The 20751-nt window shown below is 44.5% G+C and overlaps 1 pseudogene; it reads right to left on the bottom strand.

Moving 5' to 3' along the window:
• Positions 1–7794: 7794 nt before the first annotated feature.
• LOC122809938 lies at positions 7795–10900 on the bottom strand (annotated as a pseudogene).
• Positions 10901–20751: the final 9851 nt, after the last annotated feature.

Raw genomic sequence — 20751 nt, forward strand, 5'->3', positions numbered from 1 at the left:
TCTTGTCATGGAAGAGTCTCTCTGCTGTGGCTTTGAGGAATCAATGATCAGCTAGTCTATCTTCAAAGTTAGACAGATAAGTACCCCATTGAGGACAACTTCTCTTTTACAGTTTTGTCAACATTTGTGGCTGGGGGTTACATATAATGTTTTTGGTGGTTGTCCTAAAATCTTTTACCTCAGACCTTACATTTTTAATCAGTAAGAAGAAGTGTGATACATAAGCTTCACTACCCAGTTGTTAGACAAGTTTTCTTTTTGGTAGAAACATGATCTTTGGTCCCAGCTCCTCACTCATTTCCTCCCCAATTTGCAAGAAGAGAAAAGTTGTATGGGATGCATTGGTCATAACTCAGACTTCCTCAGCTGTCGCTGAGTGACTCAGCTGTGGCCATATTGAGTTACTTGGAGGACTCTTCAGTTTCTTTCTGTCCCCTTGGTGCTGCTCCATGGAAAGCCACCGTGGCAGTCTGCCTGTCTGCTTTGAGCAAGAGAGAATGGAGTAGATGTTGCTTCTTTGTGAATACTCTCTAAGGAGCTTGTTTCCCAGGAAAATCATTATTCTTCAGGGTATTCTTTTTTGGAAGGTCTCCCAGGAAAAGAAAACATAAACTTATGTATTTTTCTTCACCTGTGTCACTTCCACCTAGAGCAGACAAGGATGATTGTTTGGGTTTTGCTAAAAGTCTGTTTAAAGCTTTTCAGTCCTTTTATTCTGGGTCTTCCCTTAATTTAAAAAGGAAAAGATTTTTCTTTCTCTCAGATTCTGATTCTGAGGGACACCATTTAGACTTAGACTGTGTTTCTGAGGTTCCTCCTCAACAGAATGCGGAATCTGACTTTAAGGAAAGATTTTCTTCAGATTCCCATCCTGAAGAGTAGTATTTTCTGATACTACCAGAACAAAGGAGTTATTTCAGTGGAAACAAAAAGAAATACCAGAGTCATAGCAAAGATATTATGATTTGCTACAGGTAGATTTTCTTCAAACTGCAACTGCTCCTCCTGTTTTGCCAGCCTTAGAGAATGCTTTCCTTGCAGCCACTAGTTTATCTGACAGTCAGACTGCCTGCCCCCAGAAAATCTGATAAATCCCACAAATTTCTTTATACAACTTCTTCCACTTTAGCCCTCAAAATAGTCACTTGCCAGGCTGACATGTCTAACTCTCTGCTGGCATCCTTTGACAATATCAGAAAAGTAATTCCTGGCCTATATTCTTCAGAGATTAAGACATCTGTGAATTCTTTGATTTTGTCTGTGTCTCAGGTAACTAAATACTCTCTAAATTGTTCTCATGACAATGTTGATGCAGCTTCTGCAGCAGCTGCCTCTGGGTTGGTAATGAGAATATTTGCCTGGCTGCATTCTCAACATTTACCAAATTACTACTACTGAATGGCCCCCTAGACAAAGAGGTGTGATTTGGCCCTTCCTCTGCTGAAGTCCTTAAAATATTGCATGAAAGATGAAAGTTAATTAGGCAGGTTACCCAGATTTTTCAACCCTGCGTGCCAAAATATATTAGAAACTTTCCTACCAGTTCAAGTTCCTTTTATAGGAAACAGAATAAACAATCCCAACAAGGTACAGGCAAACAAAATTTCAGAAAGCAATATCAGGGAGATTTAAAAAAAAAGAAGGGAGGGCAGTTCCAAAACCAATGACAATCTAAGAAAGAAGATTGACATATGCCCCATCATGTTAACCCCCCCCCCAACCCTGATATTTTGGAAACGTTTTCACTCCACTCTGTGTCAACACCTAACCTCAGTTACTTGAGTTTTGATAAGCATTCAAAAAGGCTACAGCTGGCTATAGGATACCCTTCCTTTTTTTCCAGGGGATTCTGCTGCATTCAACCAATCAAACCTGCCAGTTTCCTCCTATATTATATCAGATGCTATCTCAGGGGGTCTAAAGCCTGTTCCCCCACATGAAATAGGGGAATTTTTTTTTCAAGAATCCTTCCTGTGCTAAAGAAGGTAGGAACCATGATACCAGTCTGAGACTTACCCCTCGTTTCCACCACTCAGGTTTCTAGTAACTGGATTTAAAAGATGCTGATCATCATATTCCACTTCTCAAAGATATCAGATGCTTTTTTCAGTTTTTGTGTGTCTGATTTACATTTTCAATTCCCTGTTTTCAACAGCTCCAAGAGGATTTACAAAGTGTCCTACTTTTGTTAATAGCCCTTTGCAGGCTGCAAGGCATTCACATTTTTCCATATTTAGGCAATTGGCTTATTTTTGCAGAGTCTTTTGCAAGTTGTCAAGAATCACTGGTTTAAGTAAAAAAAAAACTTTTTATCAGACTGGGATTTCAGATGAACGCATAGAAAACATCTTTCATTTCATCTCACGATAATGCTTCTGGGATGTCGACTACATACATCCCGCATGTTGCTTTCCTTCCTCAGGGCAAAGAGGAAAGGAACAGATTCTGACATTTTCCAACCAGAGTCTGGCATCTGCCAGGGAATATCTCAGGATTCAAGGATTTATGGCCTCTACAATTTTCATGATTCCGTTGGTCAGACTTCACATGAGAAAAATACAATGGTTCCAAGAATCAATCTGGACCCAACAGCAGCACCCCCTATATTTTCAGATTCCAGTGCTAGGTTTTTCAAAAGGGAGATCCACTACTGGGTGAATCAGTTGTTCCCCTCAATCCAGGCATCCCTTTTCCCTCCTTCAGTCCCCATGCAGTCTGTGACCACAGATTCCTCAGACTTTGTTTGGAGAGCTTTATCCAAAGGGGTAAAAGTCAATGATCTGTAGAACCAGCAGGAAAAACAGAATCACCTGAATCTAAAAGAAATGATGGCACTAATAAACGCTCTCAAATTTCTAAACCATCTTTGGACTCCAGATCCACAACTAGTAATCACAGAAAACACCATAGTGATGTGGTACATAAGCAAGGGCGAACCACATCCTAACCCCGTTAAAGACTAGCAACTGTCCTGTGCTGTCAGAATAGCTCAGCACATTAATGCTCTCCATCAAACTGCACCCGGTGGTGGATGTAGGTTCAAATCCACATGTATTTAATGGTTCGAGGTTGGCATAATGATTAAGGTGTTTACCTCACACACACACACACACACACACACACACACACACACACACACACACACACACATGCACACACAAGGTACAGTGTTTGATTCTCACCTTTAAAGGAAATTGGCTAGGCTTAAAAATGGCCATAAGGACAGCTGGCCTAATGCTAACCTATGAATAAGCAATTTATCACAGTCTATCTCTACGGGTTACTTACATTCCATCAGAGCAGACGTTTGTAGTAGACAACATGAGCAGAAAGTTACCAATGGTAGTAGATCTCTGCCTCCACTCACAACAGACAGTTAAAGAGATTCTGCTCCAAGACTCCTTGCGTAAAGGGCTGACAGACAGATGTCTTTTCATTCCCATGGATGGAGATGTTCCTATATGCCATTCCATCATTTCCTCTAATAACCAGAGGACTTTTAAAGATTCAGAAGGACTCTCCCAGGATAAATGTGGTAACCCCCTTTTGACCTGGGCAAAAGTGGTTCCCCTTCTTTTGAAAACAGCCAAAAGCAATTACCACAAGCTTCCTCATAGGATAGACTTGCTCACATAGGACAGGAGTTGTTTGATAAACCCCAACCTTCAATTTCTTCAGCTCACTGCCTGAGTGACCGAATTGTAATACCTGTTACACGTCTATTTCTTCTGAGGATGTGCAGCAGGTATTAAAGGAGGCAAAGAAACCTGCTACTAGAAAATCATATAAGGCTAAGTGAAAAAGATTGTCTAGGTGGTGCCAAACCATCCTTTTAAGACTCAGATACCTTTGATTTTTCAGTTTTGTGTGAGTTATTATCTACTGGTTTTATTATTCTTCCATCAAGATTCCCATTTCAGCCACCTCTAATTGATTACCCATGGATCGCGAAACCCCCATTCCCCCCATTTCTACCCTTCCTCAAGCTAAACATTTTTTGAAAAAAGTGTTACAAATCTGTCCACCTATAAGACAGGTGATTCTTTCTTATGATCTTAATTTTGTTCTGTGGAACCTTACACTTTTGTAAAAATCTTATCTTAGAAAACAAAGTTACTTATTGCTCTGACCTACAAAAAGGGTGTCTAAAATACAAGCTTCTACATGTTTTCATTTTTTTTTTCAAATCTATCTTATCTTTCACATAGATAAAGTAACTTTAACAGCAAATCCTTCCTTTATGCACCAAGTGGATTCAGAGTTTACATTGTCAGATTATTTATTTCCCTGTTTTCTTTCCAGAACCAAAAAATAAAAGAGAAAGAATTCTCACATTCTGGATGTCCACAGGCAACTCAGATACTACACTGACAGGACAAAAACATTCACAAATTCTAATGAACTATTTATTCCCCATGACTGTAAGAGAACAGGGCACTCATTGTCAAAAGAGAGTTTCTAAATTGTTATTTCGGGCTGCTGCATTTTGTTATTCACACCATAAGACACCTCCAGGCAAATTCAAAGCCCATTCCACAAGGGCTTTGGCGGCTTCTGTGCTTTTTGGAAAGGAATATTCTAGAGTCGGCACCTTAGTCTTCTGTACACACATTTACCAAGCACTACAAGCTGGATGCTTTTGCTAAGTCCATAGCAAGCTTTGCTAAGAATATTCTCCTGGACTCTGATTCTTCTTTCTCCTCCTTTTCATTCTAAGCTCTTGTATTCATCTTGTATAGCTTAGGCTACTGCAGCTGATCTAATTTTGTTTGTGTCTTTCGGCTTTTTCCTGGTTAGGGGTCGCCACAGCGGAACTCCAGTCCGCTAATGATTGGTAGTTGATTTTTACGTGCTGAGTTACCAGCCCTGATGCATAACCTTCAACAAAGGTACGCCCATTCACGCATATCTCCACGCAGAAGTTGCTCTAGCTGAGAATCGAACCAGACAGCGTCTTACTGTGAGGTGACAACGCTACCACAGCACCACTACCGCGGATACTGCAGCTGATCTAATAATGAACATAATACAAGTGTGTAAGTAAATTTACCATAACAGTAGATGTTCAAATAGATCACTGTTGCAGTAGAAACACACTCCTTCCATTCTTCCCCCACTTTTTTTGTTTTCTTTATGCCCAGTTGAGGGTTTTTTGTCACTCTTTTCTTGCTTGACACATGCCTATCTAAGAGGGCTCTTGCCTCCTTTTTTCTGTGATAAGAAAGCTCTGAGATTTTGGTGCCCTGACCACTGACTTTACACCACTTTCTTCAAGCTCTTCACCAGTTAGGGCATGTGGAAAGTGTCCTAAAGCTTTGGCAGCTGACTGGTCATCTAGTCCTTGGCAGGTTGTGTCCCATATAGCTTAGGCTACTGCAACAGTGATCTATTCTAATTTGTACTGTTATGGTAAGTTTATTTACACAACGTTACTTTACCTGTTTCTGATAGATTTTATTTAAATGCATACTGCTCAGATAATCACCCATTTGTTCTTCGTATTGCCAACAGCTTTTCACTGCCTCAAAAAATGCCTGATAATAATTCCTGAAGGTTTCATTAATCCCACTGGATCTCTCAATATGTATTTATCTGGTCTACTCCACAAGTCTATTATGGTGTTGTGCACTCTTTGTTGCTAGAGGCACATCTGCAGTTTTATCCAGTGTTTGAGAGAGTTATATAAATATGTATTCCTCAAAGCTTCACCATAAAACTTCTCATCAATCAAATTTTTAATGTCCTCCTGTTGCAACATGCCTTTACAATCTACTCTGTGTCTGTTTCCTTTTAAATTCAAAAATCCCCTTTTCTTTCCCCAGATATTATCTGTATAAAGTCTGAGAGCAAATCTAATTTCATTTTAAACGTATCCCATATGTGGGAGCAGTTAACTCCTGAGGCACTCCTAAAATATCTAATTTGGTCTACGTATTATTTAACTCACTTAACAAGCTGTTTCTTTTTCAGACGTATTACCAGGAAACTCCAATGATTCTCTATATAATGATCACTCTGTTAATTAAAATAACAGATCATAGGGCATGGTCCAAAAGGGGTATAGGGTGGGTAACCAGACCCACAGGTGAAATTTCCTTAAATCGAGCCACACTGCATCCTTTCACAATGTCTAACACCTGGTACTCTGAAAAATTAATAGAAAAACAATTGTTTTTGCATGTTAAACCATCCCTCTGGGCCATCACACACCTGCTACATTAAATATACCAACTCCAAGATCGCACGATGGTGGGGAAAAGCAGAAATTTCTCTTACCACTGTTTGACAATCCCAGAAATAAAAAAAAAGTAAACTAGTCAGTAAACACATGACAAAACTGGAATTCAATCAAAAGAGCAATGAATTCCAGTTTCAATGAAGCAAATGTGTGACAAAAGCAACTGCACACATAGATACAGATACAGATTATTATTATTTATTTACATTTGTTGACCAGGAAACTCTGACTGGACACAGGTCCTTTTTCCATGAAGGCCAGGGGAGAAAAGCTCCACAATAAAAACAACAATTAAAAACAACAATTAATTACAAGTGACAAGAAGTATAGGTAGGTTTTGTTTAACAATAGTAGTAAACAGTTATAGTTCAAAATGAAATTAAGTATTTAGTTAAATGGTACAACACTTATATCATTGGTGCCATAAAGACTAGCAAGCATTTTAATAGCTGAGCTAGCAGCTATTACCCTTGAATAACAGTGGCTAAGATTACAGCTGAGATATAGGTTTACAAGCAATGTATTTGGCTGCAATCCGAAGGTAGTTACAGGGGTGGAAGAAAGGGATTAGAGAGGTTGGGGTAGAGAAGTTAGACAGGTTTGTTACAGGGGCATGCCCAGTGCTCTTTTAGATGAGATTTTAGAGCAGCTTTGAAGTTAGTGCGTGATGACACAGAAGTTATAGTGTGAGGAAGGGTATTCCATAATTTTGCTACGGAGTAGAAGAAGAGAGCTTCTCCAGCAGAGTTCCTGGTTCTAGCTACCTGTAATTGATTTTTGTTGCTGGAGCATAATGGTCTGATGGTATGATAGGGTTGGAGTAGACTTTGGAGGGAGGGGACTTTTAAAGGATGATTTAGTAGTTTGTATTTGTAGGGGAGTGAGAATTGGTACCATTGAAGGAGGTGAGGGAGTTCTAGCCAGCCTAGTTCAGTAAGTGAGGTCCAGTGGTGGCTACAGTAGTTTGCACCAGTGGCAAACCTTGCTATTTTGTTGTAGCAAGCTTCGAGTTTACCTAACTCACTTTGCCTTAGGTTGGTAAATATTGGAGAGGTGTAGAGTAGGGTGGAGATAAAGTGGCTAATTGCAACTAAAATCTTGGCTGTTCTGGTGAGGAATTGCTTATTTTTGTATAAAGCGCCTAGTTTTTTGTGTACTTTTTATGGTTAATGAGATATGAATGTCAAACTTGAGTTTATTGTCAATTTCAACTCCAAGTAGTTTGGTGTGGTCTCTTGGAGGGATAATGGTGTTGTCATTGGCTTTAATATTAAATTGGTGGGTGTTTAGATTGTGTTTGGTGGGTTGGAAGATAAAGAGTTTTGTTTTGTTTGGGTTAAGTATTAATTGTGCCTCTGAAAGCCAACTTTCAACTGAGGAAAAAAGCTTCCTGTGTGGTCTTTTAAAGTTCAGGTAGGGAGTGGGTTGAGCAGATGATGGTGGAATCAACTGTGTACTGTATGAGAGTGGCCTGTTTGGTAGCAGAGGCTAGATTATTAGTGAATATGGAGAAGAGTAAGGGTCCAAGGATGGATCCTTGGGTAACACCTATTGAGACAGGGAGTTGGGGGGATATATCATTATGCCAAACAACGTATTGATGGCTTATATATCATTATGCCAAACAACGTATTGATGGCTTATCCCTGTGGTAACTTTTCTGACACCTCCTGCTTAAAACCCAAAAAGCCAGAAGGATTGTGAGGCCTCACTTTCACGGTCTGTATTCATACTGAAAATCAGGATCAACCGAGCTTTTGCCCTTCTGCGCCACGGGAGGTTTCTGTCCTCCCTGAGCTCACCTTAGGACACATGCATTACTCTTTGACAGGTGTACCACCCCAGTCAAACTCCTCACCTGACACTGTCTCCAGAGCAGGTCACGCCTGGGTACTAGAAGCCAGAAGCAAGAGCCCTGGTGGGGCTCCCCCCCCCCGTCTCACCAGGTATGTGAAAAAATGATAAGAGTGGTGGTATTTCACCGGAGGCCAAGGCCTCCCACTTATTCTACACCTCTCATGTCTCTTCACAGTGCCAGACTAGAGTAAGGCTTAACAGGGTCTTCTTTCCCCACTGATTCTGCCAAGTCCATTCCCTTGGCTGTGGTTTCACTACATAGTAGGTAGGGACAGTGGGAATCTCATTCATCCATTCATACCCATCACTAATTAGATGACGAGGCATTTGGCTACCTTAAGAGAGTCATAGTTACTCCTGCCATTTACCCAAGCTTCATTGAATTTCTTCACTTTGACATTCAGAGCATTGGGCAGAAACCACATCATGTCAACACCTGTCTCAGGCCTTCACGATGCTTTGTTTTAATTAAACAGTTGGATTCCCTAGGTCCACACCATTTCTAGGTCAGCTGCTAGCTGCTGGACAATGTGAGACACCGGAATGGGGCAATCCACAGGATGGGCCTGGTGCACGTCCAGAGTCGCCGCCATCATCCCCCCAGCCTCCCAGGGGAGAGGGAGCTCGGAGAGGGGGTGACATCTCATCCAGCCATGGCATGCACCCAGCCCCACTTCACACCCGAGCCTGACCGACCCAGCCTTAGAGCCAATCCTTATCCCGAAGTTACGGATCTGACTTGCCAACTTCCCTTCCCTACATTGTTCTAACATGCCAGAGGCTGTAAGACTTACACACTCTCCCCTGGATTTTCAAGGGCCGGCGAGAGCTCACCTGATGCCGCCAGAACTGCGATGCTTTCCAGGGCATGAGCCCCTGTCTCGGGGCAAACCCATTCCAGGGCTCCCTGCCCTTTACAAAGAAAAGAGAACTCTCCCAGGGGCCCCCACCAGCTTCTTGGGGATCATTTGCATCACCGCACTGGACGTTGTGAGGTGCCTGTCTCCGCAGCTCCGGATTTGGGGATCTGAACCTGACTCCTTTTCGATCAGCCAAGGGTGATGGAGGCCATCGCCCATCCCTTCGGAATCTCTCAGGACCGACTGACCCATGTTCAACTGCTTTTCACATGGAACCCTTCTCCACTTTAGCCTTCAAAGCTCTTGTTTGAATATTTGCTACTACCACCAAGATCTGCACCTGCGGCGGCTCCACCCGGGCCCTTGCCCTGGGCTTCAGTGCCACCGTGGAGGCCCTCCTAGTCACCACGGCATAGCCCCCTTGGGTCCCAGTGTTGGCGACAGCCGGGTATGGGCCCGATGCTCCAGCACCATCCATTTTCAGGGCTACTTGATTCGGCAGGTGAGTTGTTACACACTGCATGGCGGATTCTGACTTCCATGGCCACCATCCTGCTGTCTATATCAACCAACACTTTTTCTGGGGTCTGATGAGCATTGACATTGGGCACCTTAACCCGGCGTTCAGTTCATCCCGCAGCATCAGTTCTGCTTACCAAAAGTGGCTCGCATTCCATGCCCGGCTCCAAACCAGCAAGTTGGGCATCTTACCCATTTAAAGTATGAGAATAGGTTGAGATTGTTTCAGCCCCAAGACCTCTAATCATTTGCTTTACCAGATAAAACTGTGTTCGCCGAGCGCCAGCTATCCTGAGGGAAACTTTGGCGGGAACCAGCTACTAGATGGTTCGATTAGTCTTCCACCCCTGTACCCAGGTTGGACAACCAATTTGCACATCAGGACCACTACGGACCTCCACCAGAGTTTCTTCTGGCTTTGCCCTGCCCAGGCATAGTTCACCATCTTTTGGGTCCCACCAGGTGCGCTCATGCTCCACCTCCCTGATGGGATGGATGAGACTGGCCGGCGGTGTGCCTCCTGTGCAAGGTGGGGGTATCCCGACTCTTTGGTTCATGTTTCAAGATGGGACAGGTGGATCACCGACATTGCCACAGAGCCCAGGCACCAGAGGTGAGGCCACCAGCGGGATGCAGTTGGGCCACACTGAGGGCAGTTCAGCCTTGTTGACAGTCCTGCTGGGAGCCAGGGGCCCCCACCGTGAGGGTGGAGATGAGTGCAGCGGTGGTCATCTCCCATGACCCCAGGGCACAGTGATGATGCTGCAGGCTGTAACACTCCTCTCCAGACAGGGGATCCATCTTCCGCACGGCCTTCTTGGCTGACCCAGAGCCAGTCATGGTGCACTGCCACAGAGGAAGTGCGCATGACGGCAGCTGGCATGCCTGGGCTCGGTCCCCCACCCCCCTGGAGGGGGAGGGGGATCCGCCTCGCCCAGGCAGCCAGCATGGCTGCTGGGTTGAATCCTCCGGGTGGACCACGCAGACCCCACACGTTTACCTCTGAACAGTTTCACGCTCTCTTGAACTCTCTCTTCAAAGTTCTTTTCAACTTTCCCTTATGATACTTGTCCACTATTGGTTTCATGCCGGTGTTTAGCCTTAGATGGAGTTTACCACCCACTTTGGGTTGCGTTCACAAACAACCTGACTCCGAGAAGGCCTGATCCCGACACACCGGGAGCCACAATGGCCTCACACTGTCTGTGGGCTGAGCCTCGTTCACAAGGACTTGGGCCCCCAGGGCGGCGCCAGGGAGATGGACTTCCATACACCACATTTCCCTGCCCCCATCACCCAAGCGGGGATTTGGCGCTGGGCTCTTCCCTCTTCACTCGCCATTACTGAGGGAATCCTGGTTAGTTTATTTTCCTCCACTTAGTAATATGCTTAAATTCGGTGGGTCGCCACGTCTGATCTGATGTCGTATTCCGAGCATGGTCACGGGGGGACAGCGGAGGCCATGGGGGCAGACAGATTACCATCCTCTCTGGGCCCCCATGTGGCCACTCCCCACCGCCGAACTCCGGGCAGCAGAGGAGGACAGCTGACGCTGCCCCTGACTTTTACTTCCTCTAGATAGTCAAGTTTGATCATCTTCTCAGTGCACTGCCAGGGCTGTGACCACCCAGGGGCTGGCTGATGACCTCATTAAACCATCCAACGGTAGTGAGTAGCAGTGTGTGGGCAGTGTGTACAAAGGCAAATTCAAGCTTGGAGATGACTGCACGGCCCCACAAAAGATATAGCATGGTGGAGTCTCTCGTTTGATTGGAAATTAACCAACTACTCCTCACTCCAACTAAAACGGCCATGCACCATCAGAATCGAGAAAAGAGAAGCAATCTGTCAGTAGAACCGAGTCCTATTCCATTATTCCTAGCTGAAGTATTCAGGATGTCGCCTGCTTTTGAACACTCTAATATTTCAAAGTGGGTGACCACCCCCGCAGAACTCCCCATGGCCACAGAGGGCCAGATCCGCTCTCATGAGGGCTTCCGAGTCCCCTTCCTTTCTGGACCAGTGTGATTCCAGGGACTTTGCAATATTTTGGGGATGCTGTTGGGTACCAGGTGAGGTCAAACGCCTTCCCGCTACCCGGGAGGAGCTCTCTTGGTCCCGGCCCCTCACCCAAGCAGGAGCTCTCCTGGCCCCACAGCCTTCCACCAATGGCTCCATTAAGGACTTCCACCTGGAGGTGGGGGGACAGTCCAGACCCTCTCAACCAGGCAGGAGTGCTCCCGCCCTGGCCACTTTCCACCTCTCTCCCCCTTCCAGACTTCCATCCAGACCCCACCCCTCGGCCAGCCCCAGGTGCAAGATACCATTGGGCCATAGCTCCGCACCCCTGAGGCCCAAGATGATGGGTTCAACTTTGCCATCAAAGCATCATCTGTCTTATGCTTCCACTGACATAAGGAAACAAACTGTTGGGTCAAATTACCCTTCAGTAAAGGAGCAGATTGCTATACCTCAAGATGCATTTTCTTTGAAAAAATGCAACTGCACTGTATGCAGCATTTTAGCAAATTAATTGGGACATTGACATTCTAAGATGTAAAAGTCACCCTTAATCATCAAGGTTTTCACTTTTCAAGTGCTTTCCACTCAGATTTCAAATAACGAATATAAATATAGTGAACAAACTTTGCCCAGCATTGCAAACAAACTGTTGATCCCAAGTACTTAAACTCATCCACCTTCACCACCTATTCTCACTACAGATCACAATGTCATCTGCAAACATCATAGTCCACAAGGATTCCTGACTGATCTCGTCTGTCAACCTGTCCATCACCACTGCAAATAGGAAAGGGCTCAGAGCTGATCCTTGATGTAATCCCACCTCCACCTTAAACGTATCCATCACTCCCACCGCAGACCTCACCGCGGTCACACTACCCTCATACATATCCTGTACCACTCTTACATACTTCTCTGACACTTCCGACTTCCTCATACAATACCACAACTCCTCTCTAGGCACCCTGTCATATGCTTTCTCTAAATCCACAAAGACACAATGCAACTCCTTCTGACCTTCTCTGTACTTCTCCCTCAACACTCTCAGAGCAAACATCACATCTGTAGTGCTTTTTCCTGACATGAAACCATACTGCTGATCACTAATCATCACCTCCCTTCTTAACCTAGCTTCCACTACTCTTTCCCAAAACTTCATGCTGTGACTGATCAGTTGAATTCCTCTGTAGTTACTACAGCTCTGCACATCACCCTTATTCTTAAAAATCGGTACCAAAACACTTTTTCTCCATTCCTCAGGCATCCTCTCACTTTCCAAGATTTCATTAAACAATCTAGTTAAAAACTCCACTGCCATTTCACTTAAACACCTCCATGCTTCCACAGGTATGTCATCTGGACCAACAGCCTTTCTGTTCTTCATCCTATTTATAGCTATCCTTACTTCCTCCTTGCTAATCCACTGCACTTCATGATTCACTATCCGCACATCATCCAAACTTCTCTCCCTCTCATTCTCTTCATTCATCAACCCCTCAAAGTACTCTTTCCATCTGCTCAACACACTCTCCTTGCTTGTGAGTATGTTTCCCTCATTATCCTTTATCACCCTTACCTGCTGCACATCTTTACTAGCTAGGTCCCTCTGTCTAGCCAATCAGTACAGGTCCTTTTTTCCCTCCTTAGTGTCCAACCTTTTATACAACTCTTCATAAGCCTTATCCTTAGCCTTCACCACCTCTCTCTTTGCCATGCACCTCATCTCCTTATACTCTTGTCTACTTTCTTCATCTCTTTGACAATCCCACTTCTTCTTCGCCAACCTCTTTCTCTGTATACTCTCCTGTACTTCTTCATTCCACCACCAGGTCTCCTTGTCCTTCTTCCTCTTTCCAGATGTCACACCAAGCACCTTTCTAGCCATTTCTCTTACTAGCTCTGCAGTAGTTACCCAGCTATTCAGTAACTCTTCACTGCCACCCAGTGCCTGTCTTAACTCTTCCCTGAACTTCACCTCACAATTACCCTTTTTCAATTTCCACTATTTGATCCTTGGTGCTGCCCTCACACTCATCCTCCTCTTCTTGATCACCAATGTCATCCTACAAACCACCATCCTATGATGCCTAACTACACTTTCCCCTGCCACCACTCTACAGTCTCCAATCTCCTTCAGACTGGCCCTTCTACATAAGATATAATCCACCTGTGTGCATCTTCCTCCACTCTTGTATGTCACCCTATGCTCCTCCCTCTTCTTAAAATGCATATTCATCACAGCCATGTTCATCCTTTTTGCAAAATCCACTACCATCTGACCTCCTGCATTCCTTTGCTTAACACCATACCTACCCATCACTTCCTCATCCCCTCTGTTCCCTTCACCAGCATGCCCATTGAAATCTGCTCCAATCACCAGTCTCTCACCCTTGGGTACAGTCATCACCACTTCATCCAAATCACTCCAAAATTTTTCTTTCTCATCCATCGCACATCCAACTTGTGGAACATATGCACTAACAACATTCTTCATTACACCATCAATTTCCAGCCTCATAAACATCACTCTATCCGATACTCATACTGTTCCTTCAGGATAATGCCTACACCATTTCTCCTCCCATCCACACCATGATAAAACAATTTGAAACCACCTCCGATACACCTAGCCTTACTCCCCTTCCATCTGGTCTCTTGCACACACAATATACCAACCTTCCTTCGGGCCATCATAGCTCTCTCCCTATACCAGTAATACTGCCAACATTCAAAGTTCCGACCCTCACTATCACAGTCCTAGCCTTTACCTGCCTTCAGGCATGCCTTCCCCCTCTTCTCCTCCTTTGGCTAACAGTAGCCCAATTTCTGCCAGCACCCTGTTGGCCAACAGTACTGGTGGAGGTCATTGTTAACCAGGGCCTCAGTCCTCCTGAAATCCTTGCTGTTAACATGATCAAATTAAATACCAGAGTATAAAAGTAAAATACAAAGGCTGGGATTCAGTACGGTACCACGACATGTACAACTCTGTGTACATGTCAATATACCTTTTCTTGTTTCAGCAACCACCCTAACACTGTGCTCCATGGTCCTCTATCATGAAGAGATGCAGCACCATGTAGGGCCGGCCTAGTGGCCATGCGGAATGCCAAAGACTCTGTCCAGCTACATACCACAACTGTGGTATGGAAAATGGGTGTAGGGGATTCACTAGTCAGCAGGGCATAATAGATATAAATCGCAACAGCACTTCAGCTATTACAGGGGTGTGGAAAAACAGGACACGTATGGGGAATGTAATGTTTGAATATGTGTGTGCTTGCACATGTGTGTGTGCGTGTGTGTGTGTGTGTGTGTGTGTGTGTGTGTGTGTGTGTGTGTGTGTGTGTGTGTGTGTTTATGTGCATGTGTTCATGTGTTTTTGTACTTGCGTATGTGGGAGAGTGACTGAGAAGGAATGCCACTGCCTACACGAGTAGCAGTTTACTACCACAACATGAAGATCAGCAATGTTCTGCACATCATGTTAGTTAATGAGAGTAAGAGACATGCAAATTAGCAGATAATGAAGTCTTACCTCATCACAGCTAACAAGTGTCTGAATTGTAAACTGGCACTGTGTGGGAGCAGATCCTTTTTAGCATGTGCTGTTAAGCTCATGCTAGGTGTGACGCCCATGCACTGGACCAGCAATCAAGGAGCCTCAATCCTCACCACTAAAACCAGTGAGGGGCGTCCATATAGGGAAAGGATAATAAATATACACACACACACACACACACACAGTAAAGTACAATTCCCCTTAAGAGCACACAGAGATCACAGTCAGTCTGGGGATGGTTTCTCCCTTTCTCTCCAGGTCCCCAATCAGACTCCCCATTGGCATAGCTACAGGGTCCAGATCTCAGCCTAGTGGATAGTCTAAAACCTCCAGCACCCTCTCTGTCCAACCAGTGCTTTGTGTCCCTGGCCATGTAGCTGACACACACACACTTTGAGATAAGAGTTATATACAACCACACAGACACACCTGGAGAATGCTGGCACAGGTTCTTCACCTGTGCCCCTTTTCTGCCCAGTCTAAAAGGTAGTACCAGCTGCTATCACCCACTAATATTAAGCCCTTCTGAAAGGGTGTCAAATTATTACTGTCCAATATTATTATCCAAATGGTAAGTGTGACTGAATAGTCAAGGCTTATTAGAATGACTTGGTTGGTACAGTATCACTATATACATGCAATGTACTCTAGCGCTTAAATTAACTCTACATAAAACAGCCACAGTTGAAAGGCTTAAAAATATTTAATAATAAATAATAAAAACACAAGACAATACTTCTTACTACACAGTGCTAGTCAAGAGTTCAGGTATCACAGAGAAATACTTAAAATAATACCGTAGAAAAGTTCTAACATCAACACAGAAAAACACAGTCTAATATTCCTAATTCCAAGTTATTTCTAAGAGAAAACACAGTTCTAAATAACTTACATATAGAACAGGCTGAGTGGTGAGTTGAATGTTCTCAAGACAAAATGCTCAGAGCTCTCTGATTCTCTCTCTTTAAATTGATAACACAGAGCTGCTTCACATGACATCATTCTTCACACTTCTCTGGTGTTCCCATGCTAACAGAAACTACATTTACATTGTTTACACCACAGCAATAAAGGACATTTTTACATGCAAAGTCTAGCCATTAACTCTGGTTTTAAAACAATAGGCAGGATGCAGCCGTCTAGACATATCGGCTCTGAATTTTGACATCAAAGACAGTCATAAAATGCTTGACTTAGCTTTCTTACAGCAGAGTGCACTGTTGTTACATTTTTGCAGTTCAATATCCAATGTAGTCTTTTCACATTTAAGAGAACAAGCCTGTGGCTTACATTAATATTTACAAATGACAGAATTATCTACAAAATTATATCTGGCTAGGCTGGCAACCTTTACCTATCTTCACCCCCCCCCCGAGAACTCAAGCTAGTTTTTCAAGTGACCTTTTAGAAACGTTGCTTGAGAGGGTTAGGTCTATCTGAGTATACCTTACCCCATTCCCTGTCTTGAGAGCCCATCTGCATTGGCATTGCTAATCCCACTGTGGTGCTGCACTGACATATTATATGCTTACAACCCTAGGCTCCATCTTAGCAACTTGGCATTTTGCTGACTGGCTCTGTTCTTCCTTGTCAGGTTTGTGAGGGGAACAGCTATGGTACTATAACTGGGGATGAACTTTCTGTAGTACCCTGCTGTCCCTAAGAATGCCTTCACGTGCTTTTTGGTAACAGATGCAGGCAATGCCTGAATGGCTTCTACTTTGGCAGGTTCTGGCCTGATCTTACGACTTCTCACTTTATGTCGCAGGTAGGAGACCTCTGCCATACCCGCCTGACGTTTGCTCGGCTTAATGATCAACCCTGCCCTCTATAGTCTGCCCAGCACCTCCCTGACATGTTGAAGGAGCCCTTGTCAGGAATGCCTGTAGATGGCAATATCATCTAGGTAAACAAGGGCAAACCCTCCTGCTCCTGTTAGGATATGATCTACCAGCCTCTGAAAAGTCGCTGAGGCATTTTTCATCCCAAAGGGCATCTTTGTGAACTCATACAAGCCAAAAGAAGTCACAAAGGCTGACTTCTCTTTAGCACGGGGAGTCATGTGCACCTGCCAGTAACCCTTGTTAAGATCAATGGTTGTAAGATACTTAGCCACAGCCAGCTGCTCTAGGGCCTTATCTGTCCTAGTATAGGGTAAGCATCCGACTCTGTGTGACTATTTATTTTCCTGTAGTCCACACAGAACCTGGTGCTGCCATCCTTCTTTGGCACCAGCACCACTAGGGAGGCCAAGGGATGGTTAGACTCTTGAATTACCCCTAGTTCCAACATTTCCTGTATCTCCTCCCTCAGAATCTGTTTGACTCTCTCAAGCACCCTATAAGGGGGTCTGCCTAATAGGCCTTTGGGGTTCTGTATCCACCTGGAGCTGCACCAGGTGGGTGCACCCTGGTTTCTCAGTGAACATGTCCCCAAACTCCTGTAACACTGCTTGGATTTCTCAAATCTAGGTAGGAGATAGCTGCTGGGACATTGCTACCCCATCCATTGAGGTGTCAGTCTGAGCCTCACTGAGGAGATCAGTCACCAGATCTCCCTCAGACTCCTGCAATCCACTGCAAATGCTCAGCACAAGGGCCTCCCTATCATGGTAAGGTTTCATCATGTTAACATGGTACAATTTGTGCCTCTGCCTCCTGTCTAGCAGTTCCACCATGTAGTTAACATCACTTACCTTGCTTGCCACCTTGTAGGGTCCCTTCCAAGCTGCTTGCAGCTTGTTGTGTCTGACAGGAATGAGAATCATTACCTGCTGCCCCACAGCATACTTTCTAGCTCGAGCATTTCTTTCATACTACATCTTTTTCTGTTGTTGGGCTTCTGCCAGGTTCTCCTGGGCCAAGCCCATGAGTTCCCTGAGCCTTGTCCTGAGGTTTAGGACATATGCCACAACAGACTCCTTGTGAGGTTCACACTCACCTTCCCACTCATCTCAAATTAAATCTAGAGGGTCCCCTCACCTTATGCCCATAAAAGAACTCAAAGGGTGAAAAACCTGTGGAATCCTGGGGAACCTCTCTGTAAGCAAACAACAGATGGGGCAAATATTTGTCCCACTCCCTCTTGAACTGGTCTGCAAATGCCTGTAGCATGGACTTGATTGTAGAGTTTAACCTCTCAACAAGACTATTAGTCTGGGGATGGTAGGGGGTGGACATCAGGTGCTTCACCCCACAGAACTTCCACAGACATGCCAGCAGGTCTGACATGAAATCTGCACCTCTGTCAGTCAATGTTTCCTTTGGGAATCCTATCCTGCTGAAAATATCTAACAAAGCATTTGCCACCTTTTCTGCCTCAATGGATAACAGAGCCACTGCCTCAAGGTATCATGTAACATAATGCACTACTACCAGGATATACTTTTTCCCTGTGGAATTTGGGGTACTCAGAAGCCCCACAATATCCATGGCTACCCTCTGAAATGGCTCCTCAATCACAGGCAAAGGCATCAAAGGAGCTCTCACCTTGTCTCCTGCCTTGCCTACCTTTTGGCACTGCTCACAGGTCCTGCAATACCCTGTTACATCTCTGGAAATTCCATGCCAATAGCAGTACTGCATAATATGTCTCTTGGTATGTTTTATGCCCATATGACCTGCAAAGGGAATATCATGGGCTATGGCTAGAAGCACTAGATGATAGGCTGTAAGCACTACCAACTACTGTACCCTCTCACCTTCTAGACCTCCCTCAGGGGTCCACTCTCTGTACAGTAACCTTTTGTCCCAGTATACAGATTTTCCCTTCCCTTGAGAATCAGGTGCCTCCCTAGCTACCTGCCTCAGGCTTTGCAATGTAGGGTCTGAGAGGTAAGCTTGTCTCAACTCTCTCCTTGTAACTCTTCCCAGGTCCCTATTAGAACAACGAAAATTAAAAAAATCGAACGGCTGAAAAACTGAAAATTCAGCTACTCAAAATAAGTTTTCTGAGATCGCAGTACAGTAAAGATTGGAAAATTTGCCCTTTCCTCACTGTAGTGTGATCTTGGAGTTAGTATATATAATTAGAGTGGGCTGTGGGGGGCACAGCCCCCCCCCCAAAAACCAATTTTGAGAAACTGAATATTTGTTTTTTTAGCCATTCAATTTTTCAAACTTTTGTGGTTCTAATAGGGACCCACCCTTCCCAACTCCTCTTCCACAGAATGTCTGGCATCCTCTGACAGTGGTGCCACACTGTCAACCTGGGTACTACTACTCACCTTTACCATTGCAGTCACTCTGTCCAAGGGAACATCAGTACCCAGAAGCAGCTGTGGCTCACATTCAGTCTCACTGCTACAGCATAGCTTCCTCCCTGAAGTAACCACCTCACCAGTCCTGGCTGCAAGTGTGCAGTCTGTCTGGGTCTCCCCCAAGCTACCAGACCCACATGCTTTTCTCCTAGCCTGACTGCGTGTAATTGCATAAGCTCATGTAAGGTTACCATACATCTGGGTTTCCCCGGACACGTCCTCTTTTTGGGCTCCTGTCTGGGCGTCCAGGCGTTTTTTGAAAATTCTGCGATTTGTCCGGGTTTTTCAAAAACCCAGACAAATCACAGAATTTTCAAAAAACAGACATCCCTATTTCAGCGGGATTGTCCCGGGATCGGCAGTCTGATCCCGAGTCCCGCACTGCTGGTTACAGTCCCAGCAAAACAGCCTCCACTTTGTTTTTTTTTTATTGGCCCGTATACCAGTATACCAGACAATCAAAAAATTGCAAAATGAAGCTCTGTTCAATGCAGAACTGCTTGATATTCTACATTGAACAGAAGAGGGTCTGCTGTGTGAGTTTTTGATTGGCTCGTATACCGGTATATGAGCCAATCAAAAAAATCGAAAAACGGAACTCTGTTCAATGCAGAACTGCTTGATGTTCTGCATTGAACAAAAGAGGGTCTGCTGTGCGGGTTTTTGATTGGCTCATATACCGGTATACAAGCCAATCAAAAAAATTGAAAAACGGAGTTTTGTTCAATGTGGAACTGCTTGATGTTCCGCATCGAACACAAGAGGGTCCGCTGTGTGAGTTTTTGATTGGCTCGTATAACTGTATACGAGCTAATCAAAAAAAATCGAAAAACGGAGCTCTGCTCAATGCGAAACTGCTTGATGTTCCACATTGAACAGAAGAAGGTCCACTATGCAAGTTCTTGATTGGCTCGTATACCGGCATACAGGCCAATCAAAAATCACCAAACACGGAGCTACTTGTCTTTAATGTGGAACTGTGATGTTTCGCATTAAAGACATTTTTTTTTTTTTGTTTTGGTCTTCAGCTAGTGTGAAAGACCTTTTGTCACAACCCGGCCAGTCATGAATCTGGCAACCCTAAGAGGATGAAAAAATATATATCGTCCTCTTCTTTTTCATTTTTTCATATAACCAAATATGGTAACCCTAAGCTCATGGTATTGCCTCATCCAAATCCTTCCTATCAGGACATCTGTAGGATGGTAGTTTGGTACCCCTGTTATCTCAAGACAACCTACTATTGGCATTTTGTCTTTCCCACTTATTGGTTCTCTCATCTTTTGTTCCCCATCTTGCCTCCATGGACATCTGTATGCCACATAGCCCCACTGGTTGCATTCAAATCATTTAACCCTAGGTCCTGGACATGTACCTGGACTAGTGGCTTCCCCTGCTACTGGCAGATTCTGTTGGGGCAGTCTGTGCTGCCCAC

Source organism: Protopterus annectens, chromosome 8.part0 (genome assembly GCF_019279795.1).
Source record: "Protopterus annectens isolate FY-2018-M chromosome 8.part0, PAN1.0, whole genome shotgun sequence".
NCBI lineage: Eukaryota > Metazoa > Chordata > Ceratodontiformes > Protopteridae > Protopterus > Protopterus annectens.